The sequence below is a fragment of the Anas platyrhynchos genome, chromosome 8 (genome assembly GCF_047663525.1).
Source record: "Anas platyrhynchos isolate ZD024472 breed Pekin duck chromosome 8, IASCAAS_PekinDuck_T2T, whole genome shotgun sequence".
In the NCBI taxonomy this organism is placed as follows: Eukaryota; Metazoa; Chordata; class Aves; order Anseriformes; family Anatidae; genus Anas; species Anas platyrhynchos.
The window spans coordinates 16,210,322-16,231,488 of NC_092594.1; the positions used below are offsets into that span (position 1 = coordinate 16,210,322).

The following is a 21,167-nucleotide window of genomic DNA, read 5'->3' on the forward strand; positions in this document are numbered from 1 at the left end:
GACGTTTTCTGCTCGAGTCCTGCTGTCTGCCACAAAGAAGAAATGCCCAGGTGGGCAGGACAGAGGTGAGGCGTGCTGCAGATATTCGCAGCGAGACGCAGCCCGAGCAGCTCCGCTCCCGGTGGCATTTGTCAGCGCTGCCCTTCCAGGCACCCTCTGGCTACACAGGACACTCAAGAGGAAGAAATCAAACTGACCCACAAACAAGAGGAAGGAGAAGAGCTCTCTAATCCTCTCAATCCTTTTTTTTTTTTTGGAGGCTAATTCATTATTGATCAAACCCATCAAAAATTAACATCACGGGATAAAACGCTAAAACGTCCGAGGCCTCCCAGCTCTCCAACAGCATTTACTGAGGTTTGCACGTGGTGACGCCCATAGCCCCAGGACCAGCAGCCAGCTCCTGGAAACCTCTCGGTGCGCTTTAAGGCTCCCTGGGGCACCCGAAATAAAGACCCAGGGCAGGGAGAGGAGGGCGAGTGCCAAGGAGGACACGTGCCGGAGCTTGGGCAGACCCAACACCAGCGAGACCGGGCACAGCAGGAGCAGCGAGCGGTGGCCCAGGGGACACGGTGGGGATGTTGCCAGGCTGCCCAGGTGCCAAAAACAGCATCCAGGAGGGTCAGATGCTCCGCTGTGCTCCCTGGGGAAGGGGCCTGCAGGTACAGGGCACGCTGCATGAGAGGTGCTTCCCCAGCACTTCAGCACCTTGTTTCCCATTATAGGTCTGCTTTTGGCACTCCCCCACCCTCTCACCTAACTTTCTCTACAAAGCTCTTCTCCCTTTTTCATCTTTCTTCTGTGGTCCCTAGCCAGCAAAAAATACAAAAAAAAATAAAAACCGTATTTATTTCCTTTTTGGAAAGCCTGAGATTAATCAGACACAGCAGTCTGGGGACGGGAGGCTTCAACAAAGGTGGCTCTTTTACAAAGAAGCCTGCACACTTTTCTGTGAACTCCTCACTTAAAAAATAGCTTGGTGCTTAAGGAAAGCAAGAAAAGCCTTTGTTTTTCTGCTTTTAACGAGCCTGGAGGATGTTTTAATTAAGTTGGATAGGAATTTTCGGAGTTACTTGATGTGAAAATGCGAGCCTGTAAGAGCCGCCTTTGATGCTCGAGTTGTGTTTTAAACACTTGATGAGTCCTGCAGAGCTGGTAATCCTTTTAGCATAGCTAATAGCTGCTGCTGGAGTGCTCCCGAAATCCTGCTTCGCTCCTGGCTCTGCCCAGCTGGATGGAGGCTTCCCTGCAAATCTGGAGCGCTTTGCACATCCCAAACCCAAGGGTGTCACGAGGGGCTCCAGCACGTCGGATCGGGGTGATGCCAGGCCACCCTGCACCCAAAAGCACTCCAAATGTGTGCTGGGGTGTGCAGAGCCCCCTGCTGCCCCCACCTCCATCCCCCGCCTGCCCAGCCCTGCTGCCCTGGGCTAAGAGCTCCCCTTCCCAGGGGTTTGGGTTCGCCTCTCTCCATGCCCAGAGAGATGCCCCAAATCTTGTAAGGTTTTCCCCTGCTCCGTGGCTCCGGGTTTGCTGGAGGGACAGGTAGGGAAGAGCTGGCTTTGGGGAAATGCAAATATCTTCCACAGAGGATGCTGCAGGGAGAGATGAAAGCCAACTCGATTTGCATTAGTTCCGTAACTCTGGATGTTTTCCCTTCCCCGTTTAGACTGGAATACACACACACACATGCACATTTTTGCCACATAGCTCCTCGGTTGCCAGCTGCTCCTCCCAGAAGTTTTGAAGAAATCCCCGTTTACACACCAAGCTACTTGTCAAAGCATCCTCGGGAAGGCAGAGCGAGCGCCCCAGCCGGCTCCGATTTGGCACGGCCGCGCTGCTCCTCCCGGTGGGCTCAGCCCCGTGCCCCCAAACCTGCCCCAAAACCTGCCCCGTGCAGCCCCCCTCAGGTTGTGGCAGCGAGCAGGGGGTGCTGAGCTCCACCGCAGTGGCTGTGCTCACAGGCAGCACTCAGCAATCTGTCACAAAGCAGAACGGGGGCTGGAAAGCCTTGAGGTCTGCGTGGTGCTCCCCAAGGTGGGGGTGAGGTTGTCCCCAGCCCTCCCGGGGACATCCCACCGCCTGCTCCTGCTGCGGGGAGCCGGGGCTGTGCTCCCCTGGGTTCCCTTTGCGCAGCTCCTCGGGCAAACCCCGGCTGTGCCACGCGCAGGGCAGGTTAGGGACGGTTTTGCTCTGAAGGCACAGAGGTAAACAGGATGGTGCTTCAGATCCGAGCACTGCCGGCGTCTCAACCAGAGGCGATTTTCTGCAAAACTGGCTGAAACAGGCAGCCCGACATCTGTTTTCATTCCGACAGCAAGAGCTTTGCATTGGGAACGAGAGGAAAAAAACCCGTTTTATATTCAGCCTGGTCTGCCGTTAGCTGCTGCAAAACCTGTAGAGAGCCCTAAAACCGCAGGATCCGAGCTGGTTTCATCCGACATCACGGGTACTTGGGGGAAGGGGATTTCTGGGGGAGGATTTCGCATGCGGAGATGAGCCCCCTGCATCCACCTCCGTTCCTGCAGACGAGCACAGGCACCCTCTGCACCCGCCGGGCACACAGGGGAGAGGCAGAGGGCACGCGCTGCCCTTTCGGGTGGCTGTGGGGTAGGGGTTTGGATGAGCATCCCTCCCCTCAGCCCGGCACAGCGTCAGTGCTGGCAGCCTGAGGAGCTGGGCAGGACCCCGGGACCAAGAGCCTTGGGCAGATGGGGGGGGTTTGGGCACTACGCTGGGCTCAGGACCACCCAAGGGTTCCCAGGATCATCTGAGGGTCCCTCCTTAACCAGATACAACACCGAATGGTATTTGTATTGCTACCCAGATTTTGCACTGCGTGGCCATAAGACAGCATCTCCATGTCCCCGTGGACACTATGGTGAACTTAGGAATTCCAGCTCATCCTGAATATCCCTTCCCACCATCATCTAGAAAGCGTTTTGGCTCCTCTCTGCCCTTCCACCGCTGCACACAGCCAAAGAGGCACCCAGATTCCTGGCAAGACCCCCTCCAAGGGACACAAGAACCCTTGTGCCCTCACCAGGACTCCATCCCCCAAATTCCTCCAGGTGGGGAGCACCCAGGGGACGCGCAGGGCTGAGCACAACTCCCGCAGGGGCTCGGGCAGCGCTGCGGATCCACGTCCCACACCCACACCAAGCCACACCAAGCCCCACGGATGGGGACAGAAAGGGGCAGGGGCTGCGGCTGGGGAGAGCTCCCGGGAGAATTCACCCAGGGAAAGCAGCAACAGGACCCCAGCACCGCCTGCATCCGCGCTGGGGGCAGGTTTGGGAGAGGGGAAGGTGGCAATCACAGCACTCCGGGGGGGCACGGGGCAGTGCCCCCCAGGCTGTGCTGCTTCCCCCACCCCGCTTTTTGTGGCTGGGAAAGGGAAGGGCTCGCAGCACCGAGAGCATCCTCCCGAGCATCCTCCCCCCTGAGCACTGCCCCCACCCCACTCCCCACCGTGAGGAGGGCTGGGGGAAGTTGAGACCCCCCAGAGAGGACAGGGACGAGGCTCAGCTCCCACAGGCTCATCTCCCACAGCCTCCAGCCGAGGCCTATCCACAGCCCCCCCCCGTTGGGACGGGGCGCCCAGCACCCCGAGCAGCAGCGGGATGCTCTCACCGTACCCCGGGGGACCCCCAGCTCCCACGGCGCGCACCCCAGACCCAAGTTCTCTCCGACAGCGACGTCGGCTTCTCCCCTTCCTCCCTCTCCCAAAAACGAGCGGGGATGCCCAAAACCGAGCCGTGCCGGAGCCGGAGCCGCCCGATCTGCGCCCTACCTGCGGGGTCCGCTCCGGATGCTGCAGCGGGCGCCGTGGAAATGCGGGTGCCGGCTGCGGTGCAGGGGGGGCGGGCGGCTGCCCCCAGCCCTCCCGGGGGCCGCGGAGCCCCCCCCCGGCCGCCCGCCGCTCAGCCCCGCCGGCCCCGCACCGCGCCGCGCTCCGCCGGCCGCGGGAGGCGCGCTGGGGGCGGGCGGCGGGGAGGGGCGCTGGGGAAGGGAAGGGGGGGCTGCCCCCATCGCCCCCACCCCTTAGCCGGGAGGAGACGGCCCCCCCCCGGCCGTGGGAGCCGCCCCCGAGCCCGCTGCTCCATCCCCCGGCACCCCCCGGCTCCAGCATCCCCGGGGGTGGGAAGCGCCCTGCGGGATGCCGGCCCCGGCGCCGGTCCTAAACCTCGGGGATTTTGTCCCCATCCCCGGGATCGCCGCCCCCAGAGGCTGGGAGCCACCCCCGGAGGGTCCCCCGGAGGTGGGGGGCAGCCCACAGCTGGGGATCCCCGTCCCTGTTCTCGGCAGCCCCATGTCCCTGTGCCTGTCCCGGGTCCGTCCTAGAGCCTCCCCAGCCCCAAAGCTGTCCTCAGCCCTTCTCCACCCTCAGATGGTGGCAAATGGGGAGGGAGCTACCCAGCCTTCTCCCCCCCAGCACATCCCACCCATAGCAGAGACCCTGCTCCGTCCCTCAGGGAGCCCAGACACCCCCATGCCCCGTTTTATTGCCACTTTTCCAGCCCCCCCCGTGCCCCCTCCCAGCCCCACCCAGCCGAGGGAAGGCACCTGTGCACTCAGGGGGTCCTTTCCCCACAGACCTGCTGCTGCTCATTAGTGCTCATTAATTACCCACGGCCAAACGGCAGCGATGCACGCAGGGGCAGCGACGCCCCCTGACATTTTGCACCGAATGGCTCCTTTTGGGTAGCTTCCCGTCGCTTTGCCAAACAGCTCGCTTGCTTCGTGAGATTCCCGGGGAGCATTTTGGCCTCCAAGTGTAAAGACAACATCCTCAGCTGCGTTTGCAGTCGCTTCACAAAGCCGTGTGTGTGTGCCCTGCGTGTATGGATGGGGCAATTTGGAGACCTCTCCGCGCGCTGCCGGTCACTGAGCGCACTCGTGCTGAATTACGCCACGCTCACACAGCTCCGAGGTTGCTACTCCAGCGAGGCAAAGCCAGCCCTTATGCTAATTTATCTGTTTGTTAGTTTAATAACTCTTACTTGCGTTTACTGTGCGGCTTAATATTGTCAACGCTCCTCAATTTGGGCACAAGAGCGCTCGCAGGGTGAATTATATCAGTAGAGGTTAATTTGCAGAAATGCAGCCTCCCAGCAGGCCGTACCCGGGCAGTTTGTACCTGGAGAGCTCTGTGCATCACCACGCTGCCCCCACGCACACCTGGTCACCTCTCGCCCTCTTCTTTCCATTTCCCACACCTCTCTGTTCCCGTTCCTCCCATTTTTCCATCGCGTGCTCTCCTTCTGCTTCCCCCCTGCTCAGGGCAGGAGCTTGGGGAGTCCGACCGTGAATCAAAGCCTCGGTTCAGCTGAGCCGATTTGGAACGAGGGGAGAGGATTTCACGGGTCCCTGTTCGGAAACACGCGTTAGTTCGTCGCCCGTGCCATAAATCTGCCCGTTGATCCTGCCGGAGCTGGAGGAATAATTGAAGCTAATTGATTTGCTGATCGGTGGAAATAAATCATGAATAATTTATCCGACGAATATTATTCACCCATCCGTAAAGCTGGTCAGTTACTGAAAATAATTATTGCAAACACTCCATTTTTCAGTCGGTGGCTCCGAGAATTTGCGGGCACCCCTCGCAGCCCCCGGCGGGGCTCCCTGCAGGTGCAGAGCCCAGGGGTGACAGAGCCCACCCTGAGCACCTCCCCTTGCCTCTCCCCCTGTTCCTGCATGGCTTCCCGAAGTGCCAGGGCAGATCCAACCTCTAAATCTCCTGCTCTATCCTAAATGTTGAAATATTCCCCAAAAACCTGTGGTTTGTGGCATCCCCCTGATGTCTGGCGCTGCCCCCATGGGCGCTCTTGCACATGCGAGCACCAGGAGGAGAGGAAAGGAGAGGCTTTGGGGCTTTGTAAATCCTCTGAATTTACAGTTTATTTTCCAGTCCTCGCGTGTTAGGATTTCTGAGAAGCCAACCAATCTCTGGAGGCTCTCCGTGTTATTTGCCTTGCAGCAGGAATCCTAGCAGATCCTCCCGTGGCTCCCAGATCTGGCGGGGGCAGCTCCCCTCCCTCTGCCTTTCCACCCCCAAGCAATACACAAGCAGCCTCCCCGCTGAATAAACATCGTCGTTTCCCCAAAACATCCTCTCTGAGTGATTTCCTGGCTCGCAAACATTCGCAAATCTGTTCTCTCTGTGGCAGGGGGGGGATACCGAGCAGCAGGAGCTGTGAGCTGCCTGGTGTGCGAGCGTTCCTGTGCCGGGCTGCTCTCCTTTGGGAACGAGAACCTCCTCTTCCAGATGAACCTGGCACAATTTGGGAAGCCCTCCAGGAACCTTCCCATGTTGAATTTTGGTGGGAATAGGATGCTGCTCTCTGCACCCATGGGGGTACTGCCGGGGAGCCCTGGCACCGGGGAGGGGACCTCCCGTGTGCTCCTTGGTGGGCAGGAGAGGGCACGGGGACACGTCCTGCGTGCCCTGCTGGCCTCACCCCTGAACCAGCTCTGTTTGGCCTGCTGGGAGTGATTTTGGTGCCGTGCTGGCATTTTTCACCTTCAGATCTGCTGCTGCGCTTGCTTAGGAGGATGGGCCTGGTGGCCCCGGCGGAGCAGAAAGAAGGGGGAAAAGTTTGCTCAAGACAACCTAATTGATCTTAATGAGACAGGAAGGGCTTTGTGCTGCAAACACCCCTGTTTGTGCTGCGGGCTTAATGCGATTTCTGTCTGGGTTTGATTACTCTGGGGAAGTCCTCTGGCCTAATAAACAGAGCCACAGGGAATTAGCACTGATAATTTCAGAGCCTGCTCTCGGCCCCAAACCGCACAGCCTTCCAGGGTGGAAGCTTACCAGGGGAAAGGTAATTACGAGAGGATTCAATTAGCTGCCAATTACCAGGCTGCTCTGGAGGGTGGGCAGGGGCCAGGGCTGGGTGCCCGGGCAGGGGATGAGGGTGACAGCGGGGTCCCTGGGCACCCAGCCTGGGCTGGCACTCCCAGGAGGCTGGGAACCTCTCCGCAGCGAGCCTTGTGGTTTTCCCCCAGCTAGGAGCGATGAAAGCTGTTGTTTTCAAGGAAAACACTTTTCTTTTCAGAGCCTGGACGTTGGGATGGTGGCTCTCCCAGAAAATGCTGCAATTCCTGCTCTCCTCTAAACCAAAAGATGGGTCCGCAGCGCGGTGCCGCACCAGCTTTTTATCGGTACCTCCTTAAACGGAAGGGGGGAAAAATGACTGGATTTCACAGCTGCTGCTGAAAAAGTGGTCCTCAGGAGAGCAATGCGTCCTCCGAGACATCGCTCCGTGCCTGCAAGCGGCTGCCTGTCTCCGCAGGCGCCGGGGGTGACGTCCCTGTCTGAGGCTGTCCGAGGAGGTGGCTGCCGGTCACGCACCCTGCTCCTGCTCCACCAGGAGCCCCAGAAACGGCACAGAGAGGCCCCAGGATGCTGAGACCTTGAAATCACATTAGAAAAATGAGTGAGGGGCCGGTGCCCAGCTCCTGCTGCCCTACCCAGCGCCACTGGCCGGGTACCTCCTTCTGTGCCCTCTCCTCCGTGCCGGCACGGCACCGTGCCTCCCGCCGGTACCGGGGGAAGCCGGGCTCCTGGGCAGGCTTCCAGGCACCGCCGCTGCCGTCAGAAGGACGCAAAGCATCCGAGTCGAGCAATATATTCCTACGGCACCGGGAGGGGGAGGCAGGGTGGGAGCATTTGGTGAAAGCACAGCAGTTTCTTAGCGCTTCCCTCGCAGACAAGAGGGACGCGGAGACAAATCACAGCAAGCTCTGCTTCCCTCCAACAGGAGGAGGGAAAGGAAAATGTTCTTTTGTCTTTTGGGGCTTTTTGTCATCTCTGAGCTGGCGGAGATGCTCAGGGCAGGGAGGAGGCACCCAAAGCACTTTGTACCCAAGCGCCTGCCCAGCCTCCATCCGTAAGAAACCCGAACCAGCCGCTGCCTTTCCATGTCAGCACAGCTCTGGGCCACCAGCCCCAGCTCCCCCTTCCTCTCTTCCTTCAGAGCACCAAGCCTGAGAACTCCCCTTTGCTGCTTTCTCACTCCTTCAGACCAGAGATTTCAGAGATTTTTTTCTCAGCTCACTGCTTTTTCTTCCCAGATCAATTCCCTGCGTTTCACATCGATCGCTGTCTGTTTTCCCGCTCTGGCTGTTGGTGAATTTTGCTTTTTTATTGCTAATTACTCCTCCCGCTCCTCTGCTGGCAGGAATGCTTCCCACTTCATTTTTACCTGATGTGAGGACCGGTAGCCAATAGTCGATAGAGAGAAACATTTCCAAATCAGTGGCCAAATACCAGAGGGTGCCATATGGGATATGGCTAATAACGCACGGGCAGCTCCCTCGGCACAAAGCCTCGCCACCTGCAGCAGGCAGGGCTGCGGAGCCACACAGGTGCCCAGCCACAGTGCAGGTCACTTCCCAATTTGGTGAGGAAGAGGGGAGGCTCCAGGAGGGAGGAAGGCTCAAGGAAGGGCTCCAGCAACACGGCACAGGCAGGGGGGTGGCACAGCCCCAGGACAGGGTGCCTCCAAGCTGCTTAAACCACAGCTGATGGCCTCAGGAGATAAATGATTCCAGCCCAGGGCTGCAGGGGAGCAATTTGGGTAATGAGAACTCGTGGCTGATGTGATGGAGCCGTCACCTGAAGTTTTTTAACCCCAAAACCCAGCTGAGTCAATCGAGGGCTCGCACCATGGGAGCTGACTGTGCCCACCAGCACCAGGTGCCCTGGGTGCCACTATGGGGTGGCACTGCCACCAAAAGCCTTTTCCCATCTTTCATCCTTACCCTTGATTTGTTTTTTTCTTTTGGAAGACCTAAAAAAAGAGGCTGGGAAATCCTGCCAAAGCCTCCGCTAAAAGGCTTCAAGCTCAAGCTTCAGAAATTAGGAAACGCCGGTTTTATGGAAGCCAGGTTGACCTTGGCTCTGCCCCCATTTACATTACGATGCAGTGTTTAGTTAAACGATCACTTACTTCCTCCTCCTGGGGCTTTTCTCTCATTTCAGTGCACGCGGAGCAGAATTAAAGTGGCACCAGAACCACAAATCTGGCCTTTCCCAACACCCCAGCACTTAGCTCGCGGCCGGAGCGCTGCTTGTTTAAGGGAGCTTTTTGTCAGCTTTTTTTTTTTTTTTTTTACCTTAAATAAGTCGGCATCAGTTCCATTATCACCGAATTCATGGGATAATTGGATCGTGGCTATAACCAGGCAGCGTATAGCAGAGCCTCCTCACCTCCCCTACCGCCAGGCTCCGCGCATCGCCCAGGTACATTTTTTCTTTCAAAGCCAAACGTTGGTGAACGCCCCGCGAGGCTCCCAATTCACATGTATATTAAAAACCCATTTAAAGTTCCCCAGAAAAAAAAAAATGGGCGAATTAGAAAAAGTTAGCATTAATTCCTTGCCCATTCATCCCAAGGATAGGCCAGCCTGAGATGCTGCTCCCTGCTCCTGCTAATGGGCACTAATTTTCCTGGGGAGCTGGAGGTATTGCTGTTCATTCCTACAAATAAGTTACCGGTGCTTTGTGCAGGGAAAATGAGCTCATTTTCCGCGCAGAGGATGGTGAATTTGCATCTCAATGACTACTCTTTCCTTGAAGGAATTTTCCATGCTGGGACTAATAAATTCTTCTCTCGGGTGAGCGGTCTCACCTGTAGGACGTGCGTCCTCGCAGCATCCTCGCACCCACAGAGGGATGGCAGAGGAGCCCTGCCTGCTCTCCCTGCCTGTCTCTTACCTCCCTGCCTGGACGGGACAGGGAAGGGCCCCAAAAAGCACCAGGAGAAGACAAACCACCCAGCTGCTCCCCGCGCAATCAGCAGGGCTGGAGGCAGCTGGCGTGACGGGCAGAGCTGGGCCCACAAAATATTTGGTATTCCTGCCCAGCTCCCCGGGAGCAGGCACGGGGAGGGAGGTGGTGAATTGTGGCTGCCCAGGGAGGGCGCAGAAAATCGCAGTGGCGATGAACTGCCTGAATTATTTAGAGGGAGGCAACCTCGTGCCATATGTTGTGTGTCAGTACGTGGGGAACGTGCCGCAGCCCTGATGATAATAATCGCGTGCTTCATTTTTTTATTATTATTTTTTTAAAAAGACCATTCTCTGGGAGCAGCAGAGCTCGCAGGGAAGAGGTCGGATGCCTGCAGCACCGGGGCTGGGTACGGAGGGCTTGGCGAAGCACCGGGCTGTGCCAAGGAACCGACGGAGCTGGGGGTGCGCAAACGCTGCTTCGGAGGCGCTCCAAGAGGACTAAATAAAACATGAACTTCTCCACGGGCATCTGCGAGGTCAGAATCGATGCCAGGCCCTGGGTGCAGGACAACCAGACACTCACTCACACCTCCTTTGCTCCCAGCCAGGACAGCTCCAGCCCCGTGCCCTGCTTGTGCCGCAGCAGTGGCGGTGCCCGCGGGTGGCCATCCCTCCGGAGGCACATGGAGCTCCAGGCAGAATTACTTTTCATTAGCAGCCTTACAGGCTCTTAGGCAGCCACGCAGCCATGCCTGAAAGGCTCGGGGGTGAGCTGGCCTTATTGCACAAAGGTGGCTAAGCTCCCAAATCCTATTAGAGGGGAGGGAAGAGCCACTGTGCGCAGCCCAAGGCAGGGCAGCCTCCAGCTGCGGCAGCGAGATGGGCATCACCTCCCCTTGGTGTCACCCCACCTCTCGCAGGGAAGGCTTGCAGCCTCCCAAAACTGTCCAGAGCCTCCCAGTACGAGCACTGGGGGCTGCCCACATCCCCCCCAGCTCCTCTGCTCTCTCTCCCCTCCGTGGCCGCCTTAACAGACCGACAGCCCAGCCCCTGGGCCCCCCTGTCGCGCACAACCACGGCTGTGGCTTGATTGCTCCTGCTCATTGGCTTGGCTGGCGAAGGTTACTGTGCAAATTAACTATATTTAGCCTCCCAGGTTTCTGCGAGACACTTGACTCAAGCGTTGCGTGACATTTGGGTTTTAAGAAACATAGAGCTGCCCAACGCCGAGAAAAAATAAGTTAGGGGGCAGAGAAGCAGGCAGGGCGAGGAATTGCCAGCAGCAGGAGCTCTGCAAGCAGCAGCATCCCCCTGCGGTGCCCAGCACATCACGGGGAGGGCTCAGCAGCAATGTGCTGCCCTTCCCAGCCCCACAGCCTGCCAGCCCCCAAAGCTCTCCGTGGGTTTTATCCTCCAGTACCCCCCGCCAAGAGGTTCCCATCCCACAGCAGCTTGCAGGCAGCGCAGCTCGCAGCAGAGCACTGCAATAAAATTGAGTTATTCTGGCACGAGAAATGGCTCTCGGCACCATTCTTCAAGCTTTGTGCATCCTGTTCCAGAGCAAAGAGAAATCGCCCAGCGATCCATCAGAAAGGGGGAAATAAAAAACCTGGGGAGCCGGGGAGCCGGCTGGGTGGCGCAGCACCCGAGCAGCCCCCGTGCCGTGCCCCCAGCACCGGGCAATTTCTGACAAAATGAGCCATGGTGATCTAGCTGGCGCACAGCACCAGGCAGGGCGGTCCTGGGAGAGGCTGCTTCCAGCAGGTTTTATTGCCTTTCCCTCCTCCTGCTTCAAAAAGTCATTTTGAATCAGTCAAAATTTGTCAAAACGGAACGGAATCAAATTTGACTTGAATTTTATACATTCCCCACCCCCCAAAAAAAAAGTCTTTGGGGGTTGAAACATGAGTTAAAGACGTGCTGAAGCACAATGAGACTCAAAGTTTTAACCACACGGCACCACGTGAAGCTTTTGAGCTGGGTTTGGCTGTGCACGAGCCCCCTCGGCCACGTCCCTGCTCCCCACGGAGCTCCGGGTGACGAGCGCAGGAGCTTGCCCCCGGGGACAGCAGGAACAGAGCCCTTCCTGCAGAAGTGGCCTTAACTACACACTAAATTTGGGTTAATTATGAACACATGCTCCGAGATAAAGCTTGAAGGAAGAGCGGAGCATCGAGCGCACGATGAATCTAATTAACGCGAACGCGGCTAATGAGATTTGAATCTACCCAATATTGCGCGGGTGCTCGGAACGGCTGCCTTTATGGGAGTCATTTAAAAAAAGTTAAGCAGGGTTGGGCTCACAGACTAAGCAGCCCCGATGGCTTCCTTTAAAGCACAGGGTCTGTGCGTACATTGCTGTTTCTCTTGCTTCCTCCACGGAGCTGCTCGTGGTCCTGCTGGTGCCCCCGGGAGCTGGCAGATCGGTGTTCCCAATGCTGCCACGGGGGCTTTGGGGCAGCTCTGGGTTTTTGGGGAGGACTCAGGGCTGGGAGCAGGACTGAGGACATGGCCCAGGCTCTCAGGAGGCACCTGAGAAGTCCTCACAGCAGCCCTGGAGGTGGGGAGGCTGCAGGAGGGGGCTGCTGGCACAGCTGGGGGGGTCTAGCAGCCCCCCAGGGCACAGAGCAGCCACCTGCACCCTGATGGAGCGGCCTCAGCGTGCCGTGGGAGAGCATATGTTAAATAAGACGTACGGCTTGAGATGGAATTGCTTAGCCCATAATGGAAATGGACTACCCCGAGTCCTTAAAGCTGCCGCTCTGGCAATTTATTTCCTCATCAGCCATGAGAGAGGAGGGAATCGCGCTCGGTATTTCATGCTCCTCGCTCCTGCTGCCTCCCGCTGTCAGGTGAAGCTGTGGGTTGGGCTCCTGGTGGCCTCCTTGTGCCCAGAAATCCCCCGTGCCTGACGCTGCAGGCTGAGGACAGCCCTTGGTGGGAGGGGGTCCGGCACCCTGGTGTCCCCGCGGCGCTGCTTCAGCACCTGGGGAGGGCTTCGTCCTCCCAGCGCCTGCTTGCAAGGCGAGGGAACAGACCGAAAGGTGTGGGAGATGACACAGAGAATTGCCTGGGAGTTTCAGCAGCAGCGCGTCCAGCAAAAGCAGTTGGCTTTGCTTAATTAAAACGACCGCGGTGCTGCAGTGCCTAATTAGACGCAGGCACCTGTGGCCAGACGGCCGCAGCGTCGGGCACGAGCCGTGGGGGCACTCGGCGCCTCCCCGGCTCCGTGTCAGCCCTGCTCCCACCTGGGCTCCCCGTGCCACGTCCGGGAAAGGATGCCCGCTTTTCCCGGGGCTGGCACCCGTGCAAGGAGGGTCCAGGTGAGGATTGCTCACGCTGCCTTCCGTGGGGATGAGGCGAAATTCCCCCGGAGCCCCTGCAGGGATTTGGTGAGTCAGTGCTGAGTTTTGCTGCAGCCCACCCATCTGTCACGGCTCGGCTGAACGACAGCGCCGTGCCCACGCGGAGCGGAGCAGGAAGGCACCCCGAGCTCTCCAAGAGGAGGTTTGGATTACCGGGGAGCCGGGAAGACGCCCCGAGCTCTCCAAGTGGAGGTTTGGATTACCAGGGAGCGCAGTAACTGGCAGGCACCGCGTGCAGTAATTAGTGCTGTGAAAGGAACAGCACTGCCCAACAGGCGCACGGGATGCGGCCCCGAACAGGGGGTGCCCGCTTCGAATGAGCCTCGGGAGGAGGAATGTGGGGTCTGAAGGGGAGAGAGGGAGCCGTGGTGCTGCTGCTGCTGCCTCTGCAGGGCTCGAGCTCCTCCGGGAACCCAGCCAGGCTGTGGCAGGGCTCCAGCGAGAGCGCCTGTAGATCATTGTAATGTGGCCGTGTCTTACAGCCGCGCGCTGTGTGCAAGGAAGGGGCGTTGAGATCAGCTGATCTTTGTCCTTTTGGAAACCGTGAGCTGATCTATTTCCCTGCCCCAAAACCTCCGGCGGCTCGGCCGTGCTCCCAGCCCTGCTGCTCGCGGTGCCCAGCACAGCACAGCTCCTGCCACGGCCCTGCCCAAAGCTCATCAATTCTCCTTGTGGTTCATTTGCGCCCCGGCTGCTGCGAGGAGCTTCTGGCAGTTCTAGCCCCAGAGCTGTGCTGCGAGGAAAAGGTCAGATCGCTGGGGCCCAGCACTTTGTCAGGGCTGTGGTGGAAGGATGTGACGCTGCAGGTAGGGGAGAACTGGCTTCGTGGGTACCCAAACCCCCTCAGGTCACCGATGGCTTTAGGAACAACACCTGACCCTCCCCTGGTCCCACGGCCTCTGCTGAGGGCGAAGCGATAGCGCTAAAAAAATATTGTTGGCTGCTCCGTGAGCAGCTCGCTTGTTTGGCCTCGCCGCTCGGGCAGCACCAGGCACTCCGGGAAGCCGTCCCCAGCCAACGTCCATTTCATTTCGGAGCAAATCAAACTCTGCTTGTTCGCTTCCAATTGTTTCTGGCTCGCGACATGCCGAGGCCGCTCCAAGCAGCGCTCCTCCTCTTGAATGCTGATGAGCACCGGGTCTTACCCACTGATCAGGGCTCTTCCCAGCAGAATCGATGCACCAGGCTCTTTTAAAAGGCACGAGGGAAGATTTCTCTTTCCCTCCTACTTTTGGCATCCTTTTCTTGCTGCCTGTGGGCAGGGAGGGTGGCGGCGTGCTCCTGCAGGCAGCGCCGAGACCCCTGGGGCAGGCAGCCTTGCACCTCTGCTTCCCCAGGGGAGAAAAACCCCTCCATCCTCCCCGGGCTGGTGCTTTATGGAGCAGGGCAGCCCGATGTGAGCCTGCCTGCTGTGGGGTTACCCACACGGATGGGTAAAACTGGAGCATGGGCTCGGTAAAGCCTCGGACACGGCCATTGCACCCGTATTTACGGGAGCATCCAAACACGCAGGTGTTATCAGCCAGGTTATAGCCCTAAACTTAGTCTCAGAGATGTATTTTGAGCGGAGCTGTGACGAGAAGGAAAATAAATAAATAAATTCTTCCTGGTTCAGTGACTGGAGTGTGTTTTGTTTGCTTTTTTTTCTTTTTAAATCCTTACGGTGCATTGAGCGAAGCACTCAGCGCGACTGCGACGCAAACCCATCGGTTTTGTTCCCCGGTACTTACCGCCCTCATTTAAATGTAGCTTGATTTCTAAACGAAACATTTCTAACGGATCGCTGGAGCCTTTCAGGATCGCTTCTGCTTAAAATTATGACTTAGAAGCCATAATATTTTGGGGGAGGGAGAGAAAACCCTTTGCCAAACGCAACGTCGTTTAGGTGAGCCTGAGATGGAAAAGACCCCCAGGAGGAGATCTGCGCTTCTTCAGCTTTTTAGGAGCATCCTGGCTCTGTGGCAGCCCTGGGGCTGGCCGGGGGGCTCCGAAGCCTCCTACCCACCTCTCCCCCTGCCTCCTGCACCCCTAAATTATTCACCTCGTTGCAGAGCCCTCATGAATTATGGAGCCAAAACTTGGTGTCTCCTAGCAACATGTTCACTCATTCCACCACCAGCCCCAGCCGAGCCCCCCGGCCCCTCTCCCCCTGCCCTGTGCCCTGCTGTGGGGTCTGCCCAGAGCTCCCTGGCGGGGCCGATGCTGCCCCATGGATGCTCCCCTCCACCTGGAGATGCTCCAAAGCCCCTCACTGCTGCCAGAGCTGCTCTGCGCAGGTGCCTATTGACCCCCCTGTACCCACATTAAGGGGTTGGTGCAGCCCCTTGTGGCAATTTCCTATTAAATGCCACCTTCTCCCCCTGGCTTTCATGCATAATTCAGAGGCTCCTCTAAAAATAAAGTTCCCCAGGCAGCCTGAATAATTTGCCTCCAAGATCAGGGCTTCGTTAGCCCTGGGGCTGCTCATTAGCAGCCAGGCTGGGGGCTGCTGGGGGCCAGCAGGGCACGGTGCTGCACAGGACCAGGCTCTGCTCCCTGCCTGCCCCTCGAGTGAAAAACCTCCAATGATGGTTTTTTCCCTCGTTGTGTTGTCCTGAGTGACCTGCGCAGCGCGGCGGGGGCTGGAGAGCCTTGTAACACGGAGCCAGGATGGCACAGGTTGGTTGTTAGCAAGGTAAGAGCAAAACGAGTATATTTACCTCTTACATGGTGGCTTGCGTGTGTGCACACTTTAGCCTGACACTAAATTTCGTGTTGAGCCCTGCAGAAGATGAAATACAGCCCGGCTGCCCATGGCAGCGTGCTCCGAGTGACGTCCTGCCCCCAGGCTTCATACCTCGGGGAAGGAGAAAAGCAAAATCTGAGTCTTTCCTCCGATGTCCCCTTCTCTTCTGAGATACCCTGGTGGTTTTACTCTTAGGCTGAACCATCCTACCGGTGCTCGCCTTTATCCACGCTTGGTGTCCGACCCGAGCACTGGGGAAGGCAGGGGGGGGACTCCAGAGCATCGCTGCTGCCCGTGCCTGCACCACCAGCACGGGGCTGCAGCTGGGAAGTCGCTGACACAGGTTCTCCTGGGCAGAAAATCAATATCCAGTTTTAAGATACTTTCCTATTGCTGTTGATTGCCTTATATTATACGAAGGCACAGTACATTCACTTGGCTCGCTCCTGCATTGCTCCAAAGCTCCGGAGTTCACGTCAGCGTTGAATACATTTTTTTTTTGGCTCTTACCTCAGAGGAGTGAATTCTTCCCGTCCCCTGACCTCCCGTGCTAGCAGAAATGATGCCTCTTCCTCTGCAGCTCGTGTTCTCCGAACGGCAAAATGAGTAATTGAAAGGGAGACAGCTGCTGGGGTGTGCAGAGAGCCCGAAATAGTTACGGCAAGCCACGCGCACGCTGTGGGACGCATTTCCCTGCCTTCCTGTGTGGGGGGCGGGAGGATTTCTCCTTGGGGAGAGGCTGCTGGGGTGAGCTGGGATGCTGGGGCAGAGCCCGAGGGGTTGGTTATCATTTTGGGGCACCCTGCTCCCTCCAGAGCCCCCAGCTCTCCTGCTCCGGGTGCAGTTGCCCCCACTCAGCACGCTCATAGATACAGAGCCATTTATGCACCAAGGTGGCCAAAACTGTATTAATTCATGTAAAATACGAAGTATGGACAACATCTCGTGAAGGGAGGGGAGGGCAGCAGCGGCCAGCACTGTGTGCGAGCTCTTAAATCCCGCAGCAGCACAAACACCGTGCATATCAATTTTCACTGACCCTAAAGCCAGGGGATAAATTCGCTGCTTCAAAAGAGGCTTTTAATGCACTTTGCATGCTTTAGCATCATTAATGGCTTAATGAATTAGGCTAATGCTGACTCTTGGTTGGCACACAGGCCAACATACAAACGCTTTGCTGCTCCGTGGGACCCAACAGGCAATGCCCATCTCCTTCCAGACCAGGACGCGGGCTGGGAAGGGGGAGATGTGCAGGCACTGGGAGCACTGGGAGGACAGGTGGGTGCTGTATCCCTGGGGGGGAAGAAATGGCTGAGGAGGAGCAGCAAGGGAATGAATGAAGGGACAGAGCCTGGGCTGGGGCAGTCAGGAACAGGAGCCCTGGTGGTTTTGTTTCCTGCAGCAGGGACATGTGCCTCCGAGACCACTTCTGGAGCATTTAGCCACGAGGTCCTTGCTTTGGCCACCTGCCTGGGATGCTCGGGACAGTTCTCATCCCGAGAAGGACTCAGATGTTGTCTCTGCCTAAAAGCGCACGACAGGCTACTCCCAAACCTGCTGCCCGAATGATTTTTTTTGCTCACTAAGAAGAAGAGAGGAGAAACTGGTGCGCTGTAATGATTTTCCTCCCCGTAGCCTTGGCTGAATATTGATATTGGCTCGAGCATGAGGAGGCACACCGGCATCCGAGCAGCAGCCAGCCTCTCAGGGAAGCCTTTTATCTACAGCCCAGGCCTGGGCTACTGGCTGCGAGGCTCAGCGAGGAGCAGAACGAGGATTGCTGACCTGGGTGCAGGCAGAAAATGAGCAGCACAAGAAAAATGGGTAGAAAAGCGGGTAAAATGCAGCGGGTGCCACCAAGACACCAAGCATGGGACACACAGGGAGAGCCAAGAGCACGGGGGCAGCTTGGAAAAGAAGGCTTGGGCGATCGCACCGCTGCAGGTGCAGCTGGCAGATGGGTGTTGGGAGGGCTGGATGAATGCAGCACAGAAAGAAATTCCAAGTAAAGCTTCCCGAGGAACAGCCTCAAAGGAAACGAGCCCCTTGCAGCACCCCCAGAGCTCTGGGCTCCCTTCCTCCTGATGTGACAGTGCCTCAGGGGGGTTTTGCCCCGACACCTACACTCATTTCCTCCCCGTGCAACCTCTCCCTGTCTATCTGGCGCTCCCAGCAGCCTCAGGCCGTGCAGATGAGTTATGTTTGTTATGGAGCTGCCAGCTGGAGGCACACCGAGCTGCAGCTCTGTCATAAATCATGCGCCTGGCCCCTCGTCCAGCTGGGGCTCAGCTACAACTTCGCCAATGCAAAAACCACCAAGGGTGGAAGCAGCACCTTGTCCTGGGCAGGGATAAGCAGCCCGCAGCTTCCAGCCTCTCCTAGAGCTTTGGGGCTCTAAAAACACCCCCCGGGGATTCAGCAGGACGTCGATCAGAGGCTTCTGTCCATGATCCAGCACTGTAACGACCAGCCAGGTAGCACACGCCGTGTAACTCTTCCCAAGTGCTCTGCAGATGCAGATGAAGACGCTGTCAGGACGCAGAGGAATGATGAGTGCTCACGAGCAGCTCAATGCCGTGCACAACCAGACTGATGAGCTCCTTGGATGAAGCAAAAGGAAGGAGCTAAGCAGAGCCACAGGCCAGCGTTGGCACTTGCTGCCTTGCCTGCGCAGCTAAAAGCACGGGCAGGGAAACCTGGAGAGCTCAGGGAAGGGTCAGCTCTAAAAGCCACTTTACGGGGAGAAACCTAATGGGCTCAATCCATTTAGTTTGTCCGAAGATTGAGATGGCTTGAACACAATTCTGTAAGAATCTACGTGAGGAGATTATACTTCCAGGTCTATTTATTTAAGGGCTTGTTTATATACAGGGCTCTTAAATCTAGCAGGCAGAGCCATAAAAAAGATTAAGGGCAGGATGCCCTAATGTTTGTACGCAGGGAGAGCAATTGACCCTTAGAGGCACCACCACCTCTCCTGGCAAGCTGTTCCATCAGCTGGAGCTTTAAAGGCAAATTTCAACAGCTCTTTAAAGCCAGGGCATGGCTGGAGGTAGAACCTCTTGCTAGGACAGCTGCAAGGAGCGAGTGGTGCTGGGGCTCTGAGCAATGCCCAGCTCCAGCTCTGGGAGCACAGCCCAGGGCTGCGGGGCTTCGGGCACCCACCCAGGATGTTAGGGAGAAAATAAAGCTCTGCCCATGTCCTTCCTCGCTTCCATTTGCTTTATTTTTCCCAGCTTTGTGGCTGTTTGACCAGCATGGAAGGACCCTGCTTTCAGATGACCTCAGCAGCATTTCTGCTGCAAGGTTCCCCCAGCACCGCGTTACGCAGCGAGCCCTGGGCAAAGCCAGGGAAGCTTTGACTTCTCTTTAATGGCACCGTGCCTGCTCCCGGGGCTCATCACTGGCTTAGGCAGAGCTTGAAAAATGGCATTGAGGAGGACGGACCAAATGCCTCGCAGCGTTTTCTTTCGGAACGGGTCACTTCTCCGGGGATGGCTGCAGGAGCCAGCAGCGCCTCCGCCTCGCGTGCTGCCACCAGGGGCTGGCAGCTCTTCCCTTCCCGAGAGCGGATCAGATGAAAACCTTATCTCAATCTGAAACGCGATGGATTTCTCTTCTGGCTGCCGCAGCACACGTCAGAGGCAGATATTATAGCACAACACGGGCTGTGGAGCGCTAATCAGACACCTAACGGGAAATGCTTAGAATAATGAGCCGAAAAAAAAGCAGCTCTGAAATCCATTCCCTGTGGCAAAGGGGAAGCTGGAGGGAAGACAATTTGCCGTGGTCCAGGAAAGTGCTGTGTTTCTCAAAAAGAGAGATGTGAAACAGTCTTAAGCCTATCTCCTGAAAATGACTTAGCAGGCACTAACTCAGTTAAAATGGGCTTGATGGGATTTTTCGTAAAGCAGCGGGCCATTGCCTGGCGTTTATTTGCATGTATAAATAAGAGCGTGTACTCAAGAGGGGATAAATAAGGGGATGCATGGATAAGAGGGAAGAACTCAGAACCCTGTGTCCTGGGCAGACCGAGGAGCTCAGGAGCCACCGGAGCAGCTTGGCCAGCTGAGCCCAAATCCGTGTGCCCTGCTCCTCGCCACGGCCAATTTTTTGCACGAGGTGGACGACAGAGCTCAAAGGGAGCGCTGCTGGTGGGTGTGATCTCCTGAAATTCATGGTGAGAAATAGTGCGTGAGCATGGTTTTGACGTGGCATATTGCTGCTCCCTCCCCAGGGCATGGTGAAGCTGCTTATGGCACGGGAACAGCGATGGGCACCGACACACGCACCCGGCCACGTCCGTCCAGCAGGGTGCTGGCAGCAGCACCCCGGTCACAGACCCTCCGTGGGACATCACACGCTGTGTGCCGAACCTGAACCGCAGCCAGCTCCAAGAAATAAATGGCTAAAAGCCAGACAGAAAGAGAAGCTGCCTTTCTTGCCTTGTGGCCAACGCCTGGTGATCCAAGTGCTGGTTTCTCCATGCCGGGCTTGGCTGCAGGGATGGGGCAGCTCCAGGCCATGAGGCTCTGTCCTCCCATGAGATTTACTCCCCCGAGCAGCTCCCCCAGTTTTTTTGCTGCTGCACATTCACGCTTGATTAGTCCCTGGAAATACAGAACAATATTTCCATTGCAATTTATTACAGTCACTGAGACATAAATTCTGTAGGAAGGGAACAACGGGATACTGCAGAAAGCATCTTTCAGATGCCGTGCGGAGGGGTGGGAGGGGTAGGGGGGAAGGAAAAGCAAACCCTCTCCATTTATTAGCTCGGAAAAGCTTATTGCAACTTCGTGCTGCACCACCACAGAGAAAAGGCAAGCGTGGGGAGAGCTCAGCGCTGCCCCGTGCACTCAGCCCCTGCCTTCCCCTCGCAGACGCATTGCCCTTTGCACTCCCTGGGACGCAGAGATCACCAGCAGATGTACTCCTGAATATGGAAAATCAATGCTGCTGTTGGTTTTTAGGGAGTTGCTCCCAGGCACTACACGTCAATATTGCATCAGATCAGGGAGCGGGGTATTTCAGGGGCTGAGGCTGCTCACTGATTGAGCGGAGCCGAGGAAAACGAGGAGGCAGGAGAGAGGGAAAAGAGGTTTTAGAGAAAGAGGTGCAAGAGGATGGAGCAAGCCAGGACCGACTGCTTCTGCTCTCTTGTAAGTGACCTGCGGTCCCCAGTGGGACTCATAAAGCCAGTTACACGCGCAGCAACGTGACTAAAAAGGAAACCAAATGGCACTGTAATTGCTAGAAAGCCAAAGCCTCAGGGTGCCCAGCCCATTTAAGCAGAGGGCTGCGCGCTGAAATCCAGCAGATGAATAATAAGCGTA

The 21,167-nt window shown here is 57.2% G+C and overlaps 1 protein-coding gene across 5 annotated transcripts in view; it reads right to left on the minus strand.

The window, feature by feature from the left end:
- The window catches only part of LOC101799814 (transmembrane protein 121), a 48,635-nt gene that overhangs the window by 14,891 nt on the left and 12,577 nt on the right, over nt 1-21,167 (minus strand). For 2 of the 5 annotated variants that reach the window (XR_011810934.1, XR_011810935.1), the window contains 2 exons: nt 16,342-20,441; nt 5,144-5,437 (listed from right to left, as the gene is read on the minus strand). The gene's annotated coding sequence lies outside the window, so the exon portion shown is untranslated. Of the gene's footprint in view, nt 1-3,796; nt 3,983-5,006; nt 5,028-5,143; nt 5,438-16,341; nt 20,442-21,167 lie in introns of those variants that run through there. The other 3 variants (XM_038183075.2, XM_072041687.1, XM_027463068.3) reach the window with 3 other exon arrangements.